The sequence below is a fragment of the Pseudorasbora parva genome, chromosome 7, assembly GCF_024679245.1.
Source record: "Pseudorasbora parva isolate DD20220531a chromosome 7, ASM2467924v1, whole genome shotgun sequence".
NCBI lineage: Eukaryota > Metazoa > Chordata > Actinopteri > Cypriniformes > Gobionidae > Pseudorasbora > Pseudorasbora parva.
Genome location: NC_090178.1, coordinates 29,452,109 through 29,466,364, shown reverse-complemented (window position 1 = coordinate 29,466,364; position 14,256 = coordinate 29,452,109).

Here is a 14,256-nt window from a genome sequence, read left to right as displayed (position 1 = left end):
GACCCATTAAGGGATAAGTTTCATCATCTTGAGCAAGTACGATGGACATCACGTCCCACTGTAGTGCCATCTGACCTCCCACTTTAGTGTCATCAAGTAAAAATAAAGGAATCAATAAATAATTAAATGTAAAAATAAATAAATGAGGGAATAAATGTACAAATAAATAAATTGATTAATTAATGAATAAATATTAAAATTAATTAACAAATAAATACACGTTAAAAATATACTTTAAGTATAAAAGCAGGAAATAATAAATTAAGGGAATAAAAATACAACATTTTATTTGATTAAAAATTTATAATTTATTTTATCAAGTTTATTTTATTTATTTTCCTATTGTCACATTTATGTATCTGTATTCGTTTACATATTTGTATATTTATTTATTTATTCATTCATTCATTCATTCATTCATTTATTCATTTTTAATTTCTGCAGTTTGGTCCTCCATTTGTCCCAGCTGAAAATTAACATCATTGGACAAGGGTGAAGGGCAGAAAGCGCATGTTAACCAGTAAAAAGTCCTGTCCTTCCTGGGCTTAGTACTTAGAGCGTGTTTTCTCTTGGCAGATTCGGTTAAATTCAAATTAACTAGTGTGATTGCTCTGTTACTACGATTAAAGGTTGGGTAGGTAAGAATTGGTTAAAAAACCTTTTTCTCCCAAAAATGTTTTAAACGTTCTTTATATATCAATACATAATTAAAATGTAAGTACTCTAAAAAGAAAGTATAAAATTTGAGTGTCTGTAGACCTCTCACGACTGTTTTAAAGACAGCTCATTATTTCCATTCACTCCACCTTCTCTCTTCTGGGCTCTTTCCAAAGCCACGCCCCTAAAATACAAGAACGCGTTTCACCGGCCGCTCAGCTGGAAGACGCATTATTGATCTGAGACGAGCGGAGTGCATGTAGTCTATGGGGGTAATATTGTTGCATTATTCCAAACAAATATATTGAAAAAAAAACAGAGTTACGACCACTGATCTATATAAATCTATATAACTATATCTATAACTCTCTCAGACGAGCAGAGTGCATGTAGTCACATCATGTCACAATCACATGTAATAAAAAATCGAACTTTATCAGTATCAATATAAACAAATAAGATGACTTTTAGTACTCACTATCAATCTAGAATACCGGTACTGGTAAAGTTTAAAATATATTTTTGTTTAATTCGGTAACGAGCTAGTTATATTTATAAGGCAAAGCTAAAAACGGATAGCATCGATACATGTTTTTCCAATAACATCAGTTATACTGTGATGAAGATGAATTTCGTGTAAGATTTATAACATATACTGTGTTTTGCATGTAAGAGTTTCCATGATGAAAGCATTGTTGATTAGTAGTAGCTAAAGCTAACTTAGCTCTAAAAAAAAGTTCCTGGATGCGTTTTTTTTACACATGCATTTTGTTATCTGTTACATTTTACGAAATTCAACACAACAGCGATCAACTTGAGCTAAGCATTTTGAGTATTTATCATCTCTACTAATGGCTAAGTGGATAACATTGTAACTTTATGCTAAGTAATGTTATGTTAGCTATATTAGGCAGCTTCATGTGCTAGTGATACATGCTTCATGAAAACATAAACCAAAAAATGTATAATCAAAATGAAAGATTACCTGTCCAGCAGAAATACAGCCAGTGAGCAGTCGTTTTTCAGCCCCTGGAGGTCCCTCAGTTCTCGCCATCGTTGGAAAGCCACGCCGATATTTACTCGCGTTTGATTTCTTTGTTTATTCGAAGACTTTTTGTGCATTGCCTTTACATGTAGGCCTACTGTCTTCCCTTTTTTTTGCATTGCTTGCCTTCGCTGACTGCAAAACCCGGCACCGTGCATTTTGAATGCTTTTGCTCTTCCTAGGGGTGCGCGCATGTGTGGGCAGATCCTGTAGCGAAAGCGGTGGTCGCCATGGTAGTGAGAGAGAGTGACAGTCGCCCAAACCAATCACTTTTTTCGTCCCGAACGAAAATAATGAGCGGTGTTTATTGCAGATTAAAAAGTCTAGAGCCACTTGATTTTTATACTCTCCTTTTCAGAGTACTTGCATTGGAATTATGTATTGACATATAGGACAGTTTAAACAAATTTGGACAAAGTGTTTTAGAGCAGTCCTACCTACCCTACCTTAAACTTGATTAAGTGTGAATGCTGCCACCCGAACCTTGCTGTGCTGTGCACCAAACAAGCGGACGGAGACCCCTGAAAAGTCAGCTTTCAAATATCTTTCATGCAGTTCGACAAAAATATGAATGCAACATGAACTAAAGATACCTAAACGAACCTAAAAACAGGACGTGATGTCACAAGAAGCGACCCTAAAAAGGACAGAGTGCCCAGACATATTGTTGATAACAATATGTAGATAACATAGTAGACAACAGTAGATAACTGCTGTTGTTGTTTTTTCCTCGTGATTACGGTACATTACAGATCAGTAGGCTACAGGCATCTTCTTGCAGCAGATCTTTGTGTGTGTGACGGAGAAGTTCCGGGCACTGTTTTGACTCTTTTACACATTGCATGAGTTCCTTGTTAGTTCCTAGCTGGTAAAAATACCATCATGTACACATATATTTACGTTTGGTGTGAAGTCCAATTCAATTATAATGTAGCAAACATTTCGCCATTGTTAGCAACTATGGGTAAAAGTGCTGATTTTACCTGCACAGTTAAACTATATTTTTTTTCCCCCTGAAACCATCGTTCCATGACATCACAAAGTTGTGTGGTTGAAACTACAGCGCTCGACCTGTGGTTAGAAGCATAGTTTCATGTTCTGGCATATGGGCTCACAAAACGTGAAGTCTTCAGATAACATAGGCTATTTGTTATTTACTTCAGACTCCACAAGTTAGAATGGTACACCGGGTTGGCACAAGGTTGGGGGGTCGGCATCACCTGGTGGATATTCCATATAGAATGTGCTGTCCAACCCTTGGTATCTATTTTCTAGAAATACCTGATATTAACCTGACTTTTAATTAATTAATTGGTGTTAGAAATAGCTCATATGAAAAGCTAAAACCCTCCCAAATTATGTTTAATGCACTGAAATAAATAATTTTCGCAGAAAAAATATTTATAATTTAATCAAGACAGAAAGGTCAAATTTTGGCAAGACAAAAGTTTTGTCGCCAATACAGAAATTGAACAAATTTACTGCAAATACAAAAATATGTTGGCAAATTAAGTTGTGGTGCTGTGAGATCCAAATGTAATATCTTGTATGACTTTCATGAGCTTGAAGGACTGCATCCATGCGGTTTGGCAAGGATTCATACAATTTATTGATGAAGTCATCAGGAATAGCTAAGAAAGCAGTCTTGCATGCCTCCCAGAGTTCATCAATATTCTTTGGTTTCGTCTTCCATGCGTCCTCTTTCATCCTACCCCACATATGCTCAATGATGTTCATGTCTGGTGACTGGGCTGGCCAATCCTGGAGCATCTTGATCTTCTTCGCCTTGAGGAACTTTGATGTGGAGATGGAAGTATGCGATGGAGCACCGTCCTGCTGCAGAATTTGGCCTCTTTTATGGTTGGGAATATAAGAGGTAGCTAAGATTTCTTGGTATTTTAGACTATTGATGTTGCCTTCCACCCTGCAGATCTCTCGCACACCCCCATACTGGATGTAACCCCAGACCATGATTTTTCCGCCACCAAACTTCACTGTTTTCTGGGTGAATCTCGGATCCATTCGGGCACCAGTAGGTCTCCTGCAATATTTGCGGTGACTGTGGTGTAATTCAACGGAAGATTCATCTGAAAATCCACCTTCTGCCACTTTTCCTGCGTCCATCCTTTTAGCAGGCTGTGGGCCTTGGCAAATGCCACACGGTTTTTCAATTGTCTTTTGGTTAGTGCTGGCTTCTGGGCACTGATTCGACCGTGGAGGCCATTTCGAGACAGAATCCGACAAACTGTTCTGGTTGACACAGGGACTTCAGGTGACCAGGTCTCGTGGAGCTCTGCTGCAGTGGAAAATGGGCTGGCCTTGGATTTTCGAGCCAACAAACGGTCCTCTCGAGCAGTTGTCTTGCGGGGTCTGCCTGACCTGGGCTTGTCAAAAACGTCTCCACTCTCTTCAAATCTTTTTTTATCCTCTGTACTTGACGCTGAGACACATTGAAGGTGTCTGCCACATCAGCAGTGGATCTGGTCTTCAGCCTCTTGATAATCAAAACTTTAGTCTCAGGGTGAATCTTAGGCATGTTTGCAGAGGTCTAGTTGCAGTTGATGTGAAGGTCTAGCGTACTGGGGTTCTTTTTATACACACTTGAGACCTAATTGATCCATTATTAGTGACAGGTGAAGCTCATATGACAAGGTGACAACACTTATGTCTTTGCAAAAATTGACTCAATGGGCTTTAACAAGCTGTGAATATAAGAATACTTCTAAAAGTTTAGTTTTTAACTCTGAAACATTATCACAAAAGCTGGTGGGATATTTCAGCGGCACTTTAGGCCAATTTGTGCACAAGCGACAAGACTTTTGTCAGGGACTGTATATATATATAATTATATATAATACTGATATATATATATATATATATATATATATATATATATATATATAGAGAGAGAGAGAGAGAGAGAGAGAGAGAGAGAGAGAGAGAGAGAGAGAGGAAATTAAGTATTTGAACACCCTGCTATTTTGCAAGTTCTCCCACTTGGAAATCATGGAGGGGTCTGAAATTATCATCGTAGGTGCATGTCCACTGTGAGAGACATAATCTAAAAAGTCCAGAAATCACAATATATGATTTTTTAACTATTTATTTGTATGATACAGCTGCAAAGAAGTATTTGAACTCCTGTCTATCAGCTAAAATTCTGATTCTCTGACCCTGTTAGTCTGCCTTTAAAATGTCCACCTCCACTCCATTTATTATCCTGAATTAGATGCACCTGTTTGAGGTCATTAGCTGCATAAAGACACCTGTCCACCCCATACAATCAGTAAGAATCCAAATAATAATATGGCCAAGACCAAAGAGCTGTCCAAAGACACTAGAGATAAAATTGTACACCTCCAAAAGGCTGGAAAGGGCCACGGGAAATTGCCAAGCAGCTTGGTGAAAAAAGGTCCACTGTTGGAGTAATCATTAGAAAATGGAAGATGCTTAACATGACTGTCAATCTCCCTCGGACTGGGGCTTCATGCAAGATCTCACCTTGTGGGGTCTCAAAGAAAGGTAAGAAATCAGCCCAGAACTACACGGGAGGATCTGGTCAATGACCTGAAAAGAGCTGGGACAACCATTTCAAAGGTTACTGTTGGTAATACACTAAAGCCTAGTTCAGACTGCACGATTTTCAAACTCGTTGGGTCACTGCTCTTTTCACACTGCATGACTATCTGGGGTACATTCAGTCACTGCTGTGTTCACACTGCACGATGGTTTGACGACAGAGGAGTTCACACTGCATGACTGAACAAGAGGAAGAATCGCCAACAACTTTCTCTCTCCGATGCGCAAACTACGTTTCCCAAACACACGTGCGATGTGACAAGTAAACGCGAGATCACACGTGCGTCAGACCGGCGTTCTCGCGCGAGACTTGGAATTGTTATTAAAAATGATAAACTGCACAAAGTTTGCTTCAAATTGAATGTGCGCTGATTTGTGGAGAAAAAAAAAGATTATTGAAGAAATTGTTGGAGAGACAGAGGGAGCAAGGATTATGTTCTGCAAAGACCGTTTGAGATAAATAAATAATTTTGAAATGTGCTGCTGCTGCTGTGGCTGGATGTGAATATGTTTGGCCTTTGTTTCTGTTTGATAGAATTGTAAATATATCTATTCAAATACTGAAATTCTGCTCTATAACTCCTCCCTGAACCTCCTGCTGCCCTGTATCTCACTCTCTCATGCCAAATATCTCTCCGGCGTCTGCGACTCATCGGCGATTCTCTCTGATCGCGTCTTTGATTATTCACACTGTGTGATTGTCACTCGCGTGCACGAGCACCGATTTGCCTGTGGTCTCGTGCATTTGTCCGCGATTTCACAAAACCTGTCGGCGACTCAAAATCGGGGCAAAAATCGGGCAGTGTGAACTAGGCTTAAGACATCATGGTTTGAAATCATGCGTGGCACGGAAGGTTCTCCTGCTTAAACCAGCACATGTCCAGGCCCGTCTTAAGTTAGCCAATGACCATTTGGATGATCCAGAGGCATCATGGGAGAAAGTCATGTGGTCAGATGAGACCAAAATAGAACTATTTGGTCATAATTCCACTAAACGTGTTTGGAGGAAGAAGAATGATGAGTACCATCCCGAGAACACCATCCCTACTGTGAAGCATAGGGGTGGTAGCATCATGCTTTGGGGGTGTTTTTCTGCACATGGGACAGGGCGACTGTATTAAGGAGAGGATGACCGGGGAATGGGTTGAGGCTGGGTCTTTCAACATGACAATGACCCGAAGCATAACCAAGGAGTGTCTCTGTAAGAAGCATATCAATGTTCTGGCGTGGCCTTGCCAGTCTCCAGACCTAAACACAAGAGAGAATCTTTGGAGGGAGCTCAAACTCTGTGTTTCTCAGTGACAGGCCAGAAACCTGACTGATCTAGAGAAGATCTGTGTGGAGGAGTGGGCCAAAATCCCTCCTGCAGTGTGTGCAAACCTGGTGAAAAACTACAGGAAACATTTGACCTCTGTAATTGCAAATAAAAGCTACTGTACCAAATATTAACATTGACTTTCTCAGGTGTTCAAATACTTATTTGCAGCTGTATCATATAAATAAATAGTTTTTAAAAAATCATAAATTGTGATTTCTGGATATTTTTTTATATTTTTAGATTCTGTCTCTCACAGTTGACATGCACCTGTGATGACAATTTCAGACCCCTCCATGATTTCTAAGTGGGAGAACTTGCTAAATCGCAGGCTGTTCAAATACTTATTTCCTCACTGTATATGCCTACTTGGGACTCATGGAAATCAAAAATAAGTAGATACTTATCATTTAATTCCTATGGTTTCCTTTAATTTGGCTAACTCATCCTCACTCTCATCATTGAAGAGCTAATTTCTTTCTTCTGCTAAACACAAAGGAAAATATTTGGAAGAATATTTGTAACCAAGCAGATCTCAGCAGCCATTGACTACCTTCTGTTCAGCAGAAGAAAGAAACTCATACAGGTTTGGAACAACTTGAGCGGCGTGAGTAAATGATGACACAATTTTCAAGTTTGGGTGAACTATCCCTTTAAGGGAGTTTATTTTCTTTTCTGAATAACAAGGAAATAAGTAGAAACTAATTGTTGCCATATGGCAACTCTGTACCATAAAACGCTAACACAGCAAACTGTCATTCTCACCTTTGACCATAAGCATTCGGTGGGGAATTTTGTTGAATAAATTATGTTGATGAAGATGATTACCATTCTCTAATAAATACTGTACAATACATACAAGATATGCAGGTCAGAAATGCAATCAAAGTTAATTTGTATTCCTGTGGTGAAGTTTTGAAAGTAAAGACATTGTGACAATTCAAATAATGTAAATGAATTGAATCAATGAGAAAGATGGACTTTTTTTTCATTTTTTTTTTATTGCAATCTTTATTTATTAATACATCATTTAATTAGCGAGGCAAAAGCATATATATAGTAAGTACTTAATATTACTCAGAACTTAAATATATAATTACCTAACAATGACATTTTCAAATAAACTGTAACCATAGTGTTATACACATTGATTATTAGAAGTATTTTTGTCTACTCAAAGGCTGTGAGATCTTTATTTCCTTTGCTGATTCACTTTCTGTGTGTGGTTTTTGTTACTTAGATGATTCAGTCAGGAAGTGGTCAATTCTTTTTCTTGTAAAGCATTGTCTTTCTTTACACTCATTTCATTTGAGATGTCATCTTGATATTTATGTTCGAAACATAAATCTGTGTTTGTGTAGAAACACACAATTAAAATAAATTGAAATGATCTGAGGTTATGCTATATGGATCACCAGCCCTAAAATCATCTTTATTATAGAATGCAGATGGTTTTAAAGCAACTCCAGAGTAATAAACAATCAATGTGTCAGGGTTCTGTCACACCAGTTGGTTTAATTCATAATTTGGTGACAAAACCTTATGTGAACATGCAGCTTCAAGTCGTGCGCTCCCTTGTCTGCCAGAGGACCAGTGGTACACTGCTGAAAACGGCATTTAGATGAATATGTTTATATGTGCTGCACAATTTCCTTTCAATAACAAAATAAAACAAAAATGACAGCAATAAGAGAACAGCAGGTAAGAAAGCATCTGATCATAGCGATGTGGATATGCTCGCACCAATTCGGCAGTCCAGTCAAGTCACTCCACATCGTGTTTATTTATATGGCACTTTATGCAATAGATTGTTTAAAAGCAACTTCCGTTTCTACTATAAAACGGCTCTTCAGTGTATCCATGTTTTTAATTGTGGACGTCTGACCTCGACAGACTGAATAGAAGAAAGAGCCACACTTAACTATTATGTAATTGCCACGAACCAATGGAAGTCACAAAAGCTGGTGGGATTAAAATGAGCCATTTCTTGTAAAAAAATCTTGATTAGAAATATATTTCAGCGGCACTTTAGGTCAATTTGTACACAAGCGACAACACTTTTGTCAGGGATTGTAGTGTAACAAATATGACTATGTGAGTTTAATGTCTCGGGGAATAATTAACTCAAAAGGGATTCAATATTCAATATTCATGAATTTATGAATATAATTTGCTAGTTGTTCATTACGTATTAAAATTTTCCGATAAGGAAAAATGTTTAATTAAATACAAGTAGCCCTTTACGGAATTGCTTGAAATTATCCTACTAAGTTTGTCCTGCAAATTAGTTATAGACTTTTCAAATCAATTCTCAATAAAGGATTACTGCTTTACGAGCGCATAAGAAACATTAACTTTACTGATCAGGACAAGTTCAATATTTCAAATGGTCGTACAGTTTACTTTACTAACATAGTAGCATAAGCAGTTAGGTAACGTTAGATCGTAAGTTTAATTGACTTCGTGTATGTGGAAGAATAACAGATTCAATTCATTAAATGTCTTTTGGAAGTTTAATAAACACAGACTAAAAATAACACTACGATTCACACAGAAAGTACGCACTAAATATGCATCAAGAGAGTAGAAATATAGATAGTAACGAAAGAATACATAAACGAGAATAATGAATAGACTAAAATTAGAGAGATAAAGAGAGATAGAGAGAGATAGAGAGGTAGGGATGAGAAACAACTTCCCTTCAGTTCATCAAATACAGCCCTCACAGAGTTAACTTGTCCCAACGGGAAAATAACACAACCCTCTTAACAGCAGTTTGAATTTGGAAATAAGAATACTTGCTTTAGTTTTGGCTTCTCGCGTGTGTGCGTGTGTTCCGAGTTCAAATGTCCTGCGTGTCCGGCGGTTCTTTCCGAGGTCAGTGTGGAGCGGCTGGTAGCTCTAGAAATGGGCTGGGTTCTCCTTGAAGAAATGTGCCCTCGGGGGCTAGGAAGTTGGATGCGATGCAGAGGCGAAGAGCGGAAGGAAGAGGAAGAGAGCGTTGGGGCCTGCTGGCCCAATAGTCGTGTGTGGGCCTCGGTTTCTGGTCCCACACAGCACATGGCTCTGTGTATGGAGGCCCTCCCTGCTTGGAGGGCCTGCATTGGTGGCCTGGCTCAAGGGCCAGCCACGATGACGTGTTGGTTCAGCCAGAGAGAGAAGAGAGAGAGGGAGGGCATCCGAGCACCTCCCTTTTTAAGGTCTGGTAGTAGTCCCACCCTCCTGGGTTAGACTTAACCAATGAGATTGTTGGGATTTCCAAGCGGGAAATTCCTGTGGAGATTTTATGGCTCTTTGTTTCAAGCTTGAATCAATGGGTCTCTGCCCATTCATACTCTAATTAATGCAACAAACACACACTGCATTCTCTGAATAAGTGACATACATGGAAGTGTAAGTCGTGAAGTGAGCATTAATTTGATAGGAGACATGACATATATGAGGTTACCTGAACTAGTAAATTGTTAAGACAAAGACAAAAAGATGCAAAATACCATACAGAAGAAACATTTTACAAGACAGTTATGTGTTTACATATAATGTCCTGGGGTGCATGTTCATTTATAGATGGTTTGTCTATAATTTGAGGCAAAAGCATGTGTTTTACAAGCTTCGTGTCTTAAACTCTTTAGCCCCGTTTCCACCAAAATTACCCGGAACAATTTGTACCAGGAACTTTTTTACAGGAACTTTTCTCCCCCCCAGACCTGCAGCTGTCTGCGTTTCGACCGCGATCTAAAGTTCCGAGAAGATTATGCCTAATCATTTAGGCATAATCAATTAGTCCGGTGATGTAGGACTGTGCGCGACTGCGCGACTGAGACGTTATCTAAACCGATCTGGTGTTTACATGTGATGACTTTCAATCACAATCATTTTGTCACATGCAGTTTGTCTGCCGCATCAAAAATGTCAACGCTGTTTTCTCCAGCAGCTGGAATGTGTTAACTGAGGCCATAGCAACTCTTAATGGCATTATATAAGCTATTTATTTGTTGTAAAGTGTAATAATCATCTCAGAAAAAAAAAATCTTCTGTCAGGCGCAGTTAAAGTAAAAACTGCCTGGGGCAATATACGCTGTGTCATTACTCCAACATTATCTTCATAACTTACGAAATAAAAAGTTTACCCCTCAGAAAAATGAGCTTTCCTCTCTTGTCAACATGAGCGCGGCGCGGCGCGTGCTGTCTCGTCATGTAAGGACACACACTTAAAAGTAATCCGTCAGGTCGTTTACATGGTGAAAAAAAATGAATAACGAGTATGGAAGAGATTCAAGCTGTGCCACTTTTGCTGGTTATGTATAGGTTTACTAAGAGGTAATTAACAACGACAGAAAAGAGCACTAATATGCAGATTCAGCAGCATGCAGCATATTCAGAAAGCTTGTAAAGCTAAATTTAAAATGACAATGTATATTATCAGCTATTACGGACATTGAACGTGAGATGGCTGAGACGAACGCGTGCCATCAGACAGAGAGCAAGACTGATATTTACTGAACGTAGACCGAACCTTGCAAAAGACTTTTAAAAATGCCTGTTGAAATAAAATGCTGCGTGAGCTCAACCAATCAGCATGTTCAGCGCCCAAGTCCCGCCCTCGAAAGTTCCTGAACTTTGAAAAAGTACTACCTCGTGAGCAGGGCCATTTGGAGGGGGAAATATTTACCCGGAACTTCATTTAGACCCTGGCTCCTGCGGTCAAAACACACCGAGTACCACCCAAAGTTCCTGGTTCCTGGGTAAAGTTCCTGTGGTGGAAACGGGGCTTTTGTGTCTGAAACTTTTCCTGTGGCCAAATTCTTTTGGGCCGTAAAACGTCTTATCAGATGGTTTCCAGGGTAACGGAGAATCTTTCTCTGTTGTGTTGGGGGAAGGTCTGTTACTAAGCACAAAGCATTCAAAACATATTTGTTAAATGTAACTGGCGATTGTGTGTTTGATTCGCCTGAGTCGCTACAGTAGAAAGTGTTTGTGTATACACAACGGTCATTCTTTTATGAAAATCAGACATCCTCACATTACTGCACTTATTAGAACAATAAAAAATTAAAGAGGCAAAGCTACAAAGCAGCATCCAGACATATTTACTACAGGTCATGTGTCTAGAGTTGAAACAGCTCCTCAAAAGGAATGAAGCTTGTGTTTGCCATTGCTTTACTGCAGTCTGGTTTGTTACCATCTGGTTTAATATAATTTTTGTTTGCCTCAAAATGAACAGGTAAACATTTATTTTCAATTTTATCACAGCCAAGAATAGCATGTTGTTTCTGAGGTGTGACTTTCTTGACCTGCCTCTTATTGTTGATCTCAACAGTGATAAACTTGAGAGGCTTCTTACTGATGCAGAGGTTCCCCTTATACATCTTTCCTCCTGATGAACACACAGCCATCACCATTCTTGCTGCACTGAAGGGAAAGAATGACTGAATCTTCCTGTCCCAGGTGTTGATTTTGTTGATGAACTTCTGCCATTCTCTTATTTTGAGTGAATTAGGGATGCCTTTGCGTAGATGTCGGTGAAGGAAAGTCTCATACGCGTTCTGGTTCTCTGCTTTAGTGCAGGGCTGAGATGGGTACAGCAAGTCCAGCTCACTCAGACAGCAGTGGAGAGCGACAGTCAAGATGACCATGAATGACAGCATTTTCAGAATCTGAGGATATTGTGCAAGTGCAAAAATTGCATTTCATAATTCAAGTTGATACCAATATTATCAGCATTAAAAGTTAAACTGCATGTGTGCAGTACAATCAAATTAAATTTGGTAAATTAACTATTACTACTATGGCAATTCAAAAACAGCAACAAAACAAAGTCTCGTTCATAAAACATTTACACTTCACCAAAAATAAAAAATAAAAATACACCAATAAAACAACACATTACCATAGTGTGTCCAGTCAGATGTCTGTCAGTGCTTTGACTCAGTTCAGGTTTATATAGGTAAGTGTGCTGTGGAAAAAGAAAGAAAAAATGATGGAAGTCCAGAAGGAAGTGGCTTACCATCTTCAAGCCCCTTTTCACACTTTAGTATTCGGTCACGTTAAACCATGTTTAACATACATTTGAAACATAAAGACGTAATTACAATATCACATTCCCAATAACAGAAAAACATAGAAACATGACAAAATGTATTAAGACTTCTTTTTTCTTTTTCTTGTTTCTTTTTTTTAAGTGTTTCATCAGTTGTGTAAGAGCAACGTGTGAGTATATTCTTGACTAAAATAGCATCAAAAATCAAAATTGTCAATGTCATTTCTAAGGGTTTTTAATGATACATTGGATGTAAATATGAAATATAGATTAAATATTATAATTGTGTAGGTAAAAAAATAGCGAAACCTTGGGTGGGTGTGCACTGCAAGCTTCCAGCCACAGGTGGAATTGTGAGAGACTGTGGTCTTCATTTGGAGCGGTAATAGCGTGACTATACTTCACCTCATTTTGTTCAGTTAAAGGGTTAGTTCAACCAAAAAAGCAAATTGATGTCATTAATGACTCACCCTAAAGTTGTTCCACACCCGAAAGACCTCCGTTCATTTTCGGAACACAGTTTATTAAGATATTTTATATTTAGTCCGAGAGAGTACCAGGTGTATGCACACTGTACTGTCCGTGTCCAGAAAGGGAATAAAAACATCATCAAAGTAATCCATATGTGACATCAGTTAGTTAATTAGAATCTCTTGAAGCATCAAAAATACATTTTGGTCCAAAAATCACAAAAACCCTAGAAATCTAGATGCACCCTAGCGGCAGCAAGTCTAATCTGCTCGCGAGTGTCGCCTAGCAACTCTCAATACACTTCTGAGCTGTAAACGCCGAACTCTGGACGGGCCAATCACATTGGCCCTCCTTTATCAAAAGTGCGTACACCAAATTTCCAGCGTACACCTTGCGTACACCCAAACCCACAGTGACTTTGAGATTTATCAATATGGACGTTGGCGTACAGCACGCTCAAATCCTACGCCAGCTCAGGAGGTGGTGTACGCACGTTTGAATTAGTGCGAAAATGCGCAGAAAAACAATTCCTAACACCACAAAACGCACTGACAATATATGCTATATGACCCACTGTTAAAATCCACAACAACAACATTCAGTGTTTATTTTTGTGCAACATTTTGTGTGACTTTACCAAAGCGTTTGATTTGTAGGCATATGTATTCCTCCAGTCGCGAGCCTGTGCGCTTTACCGGCCCGCCTGGCCCGGCAGCTGCGCACGGACTGGGACTAAAATAATTCAGACTGACAAAATAATAAAAATGACCTTCTTCTTTTAAATAATAATAAAATCAATAAAAACGACATTCTTCTTCTAAATAACAAGCGTCATTAAGAATAATAATCATAATAATAATAATAAGAAGAAGAAGAATCTTACAAATTGTCATGCAATTATTAATGTGAATGAATGGTAGTCCACATCACATCATCATCACTGTCGTACACCCCAATACGTGCCGTGATATGAAATTAAATGCTAATTGTTTCAAAACATGTGCTGTAAAATAATGCATTCTGATAATTTATCATCCAAACAGCTTTAAACTGCTGGAGTGCGCTTCTCAACCCCCACACTATTAACAGTACTCGTAATTTGGGTCCATATTTTGTTTTTGTGGGTGCCTTTATTCCCACTCTTTATAC